The sequence below is a fragment of the Lactuca serriola genome, chromosome 7 (genome assembly GCF_051521515.1).
Source record: "Lactuca serriola cultivar US96UC23 chromosome 7, Lser_US96UC23_V15, whole genome shotgun sequence".
In the NCBI taxonomy this organism is placed as follows: Eukaryota; Viridiplantae; Streptophyta; class Magnoliopsida; order Asterales; family Asteraceae; genus Lactuca; species Lactuca serriola.
Genome location: NC_136414.1, coordinates 176,028,704 through 176,032,661, shown reverse-complemented (window position 1 = coordinate 176,032,661; position 3,958 = coordinate 176,028,704).

Sequence of the window (3,958 nt, the reverse complement as noted above, 5' to 3'; positions counted from 1 at the left end):
TAAGTCATTTTAGATCGGTATATGTTAATGACTTAATTTAACGATGAAATCGGAAACGGATTTGGAAATAGCGTTTGGTTGATCGAATTGGATTACAATTTGAGTTACAAGAAGTGATATGAAATTTCGGGTTGTTACACCAATGATATTTTAAACATAGAATCAACATCTGGGTCTGTGATTCATGAATGAGTAAGGAAAAGAAAGCAACAGCCAATAGAGATATAATGAAAAAGAGAGAGAAACAAAACTACTAACCTAACAAGAGAAGTGAGAAATGGAGACCAAATCAACGGAGCACTTAATCACACGTGGGAGGTCACGTCTCAATGGTCAACGGTCCAGTCTCTAGTCTCTGACGACTAGCAAAGAGAAGGCTCCAACGACTAGCAAAGAGGAGGCTCCGATGACTATCAAAGAGGAAAGAAATAGTTTTCCGGTGGCCGGGATAAACTTAAGATTTTAGGCTTACACTTTTCAGTTTCTTAAACTGAAACTTTGGTTATATTGTTGCAATGTTGATTAGATCGTGGGTGTTTATAGATTTTAATAGATATTAAGTTTCTTATTTTAAAGAATTGTAAAGAAACAAGGTTAAAGGTTGGTTTTGATATTGTTTAAGATCTTCCGAAAATTTTATAACTAGTTTATGCTCACATGATATGGAAATCGGGGGGCAAGGATGTCATTTTAGATTTTTTTTTTCAACTTGGTTAGGTATAAGGAGACCAAAAAGCGAGGAGGCCATGACCTCCCTTGCCCCTAAGACAGTCTGCCACTAATTTTTCACTTATTAGCATTAAATTTTGAAATAAGTTTCAATTGACACCTTTTACTTATTGAACTTGTTCAATTTATAGTCTTTTAAAAAAAATTATAAAAAAAAGGCTTCGTCGCACACAAATAAATGAGATCTTTTCTCTTGTCTACTTAATGTTTTTCTTTTGATTTTGTTATTTTTATAATAATGAAGATATAACTTTGTCAATCAAATACATATATTTGTATATAAAATTCATATTACAACTTCAATTTGTCTAAAACATCTTAAGTACTACGATTAGTGGTCAAAAACTACTTATATACATCTTGTCAATCTTTATATAGAGTTGCCTATCTCAAATAGTACTCGTGAGGTATCCTCCATCCAATATAGCTTTGATGTAATTAGGGATGTGCTTCGGGCCAGAACCGACCCGAACTCGAAACCCGAATTGGATGAAAAGTAGGAACTAAAACCCGGACCGATTATATTAATACGGGACTTGTTTGGTTCAGGTAATATGAGTTTCGGTTCAGTTATTAACCCGAAAGGACCGAAATAACCCAAATAAACATTTACATTATGTTTTTGAACCGAATAACCCAAATAAACCAAAATGCCACGAATAACCCAAATAAACCAAAATGACACGAATAACCCAAATAAACCGAAATGGCCCGAATAACCAAAATCAGGAAATTCTATATATAGTTCAAAAAAAAATATTAATTTAATATTTTTTCTTGAATTAAATATAGAATTTCCTTATTTGAGTTATTAGGACCATTCCGGTTTATTTGGATTATTCGGGTCATTTCACTTTATTTAGGTTATTCGGTTCAAGTGAATATTCACTTTCCGGGTCAATCTTTTTTGCCCAATTAAACCTTTATTCGGGTAACCTGGACCGAATAACCCGAAACCCAAATTAGGAAAAAATAGATACCCGATAACCGACCCAAATAACTTATGAGGTCCTAATTCGGGTTGGTGTGGTTCGGGTTTCGGTTTCGGTTCGGATATTCGGTCCAAACACACATCCCTAGTTGTAATGATTGTCATTTTGATATCCAATTTATATGGCAAAACATTTATACCACACTGGTGGAAAAGATCGAAGTGGTAGGTATGTCTGACTACTTGTGACGGTTAAATCATGTAGTATTACATTATATCTTGACGCAATGAGAATAGATATTTCCGATATTATTATCCAATAGGTGCATGACTGCTGAAAAATTTAAAGCGTTGGAATTATGAGACTAATCTTAGGTTCCAAACATGCGAATATTATATGGCTTATATTTCTTCAACTTTTAATTAAGTCTTTTCAAATATTAGGCCATGCATCTTCCTCTAAACCGAGACATAAAGACATTACTTGAAAACCACAATTTCCATCGTTGATTACCTTTTGTACTTACATGATGTAAGGATGAAATATTTCTAGAAATTAATTAATGTATCGATGTTGAAGATATGTGGTATATGCATGAGTACTATGTGTTATTGTTTGTTGGTAGTTAAGGAATATCTCATTTGGGCATTTTCCATTAGGGGAGAACAAGAATGTTTGTGTTGTTTGTTAGGTTTTGATTTTTGAAAGTGGTTCAACACGAGTTTTACCGAAAATCTTATTCTTTGAAGAAGGACAAACATAATTAGTTTGGTTAACAACAGGTTCATGCAAAGAAGTTATTAGAGGCTCGATTATGTTCTGTAATTGACACATCGTCTTTCTACATTCCACACAATTCTATTAATTTTTTCTTAGAATTCATTAAACTCTACAAAATTCAATAAAGTATTATAAAAGCTAATTTTTAGTATTTATTTAACCAATATACCAAGGAAGTACTTTAAATCTCCAAGACCTGTCATAGCAAATTCAGAACCAAGAACCTTGGTAACCGTGTGCAATAACTCCATAGAGGAAGTTGTGAGAATGATGCCATCGCACAGAGAATGAAATATGCAATATGACTACCTTGATTATATATGGACAATGAACTATCAGATATGCTATTAGTGAAACCATACTACAAAAGAAATTGATCAAATTGTTGAGACCATGCTCTCGGGGCTTGTTTGAGGTCGTATAAAGATTTCTAAAGGAGAGATACATGATCTGGAAATGTAGAGTCACAAAAACCAGGTGCTTAAGACATGTACATGGTTTCCTGAAAATTTCTATGAAGGAAGGCATTTTTACCTCAAGTTGGCATATGGGCCAATGTTTTGAAAAGCAAGAGATAAAACTGTGTGTATTGTGGTTGGTTTAACCATAGGATGGTATTGTCGCAGTCTATTCCAGGTCGCTGACAATGACCGTTGGCCACAAGGCGAGCTTTGTATCATTAGAAGCACCCATCAACATGCTCTTTCTTTTTAAATAACCAAATGAAATTGATAATATTAGTATCAACATGTTTAGGAATAAGCACCCAAGTTTTATTAGAAATAAGAACATCAAATTCATCTTGCTTTAAGCCAATTAGGGTCATTGAAGGCTTGTAAGTAAGAACGAGGAGTAGGCGAGATATCTTGAGTGTGAAGATTTAATTTATGTACCAGTTTGACAATACCTGCAACATTCCATGTCACCATAGGATGAGTAGACACGGGACTAGGAGGAGGAGGGTTACTCACCTTAGGAGATGAGGAAGACGATATAGGAGCATCAGTGGTTGGTAATGATTTTCAGAGACCTGGGTAGCAAAAGAGTAAGTATGCTGTGAAAAAGGAGAGAACAAGAGTTTAGTGGCAGTAATGTTAGGATTATCATATGTGTCTAAGAAAGAATAGTTTGGAGCAACAGTGGGAGTGAAAGAACCAAAAGGAAAAATATTCTCGTCAAATGTGACATGACGGGAAATTATAATGGAATTTATATGAAGGTTAATACATCTATACCCTTTTTTATGAGTAGGATATCCAAGGAAGATACATGGAGTAGAACGAAGAGATAATTTATGAGGAATTGGGATATATGGGTAGCATAGGCAACTGAAGACTCGGAGGTAAGAATAAAAAGAGGTTTTATTATAATTTTTTTGATAAGGAGACATATGTTTGATAGTGGTGGAAAAAGTGATATTGAGAATGTGAACAACCATGAAAAAAAGCCACGGTCCAATATGTAGGTGGGAGGCAAGCTTGAAAGAGAAGAGTGCAGATAGTGATGTAGATTGTACG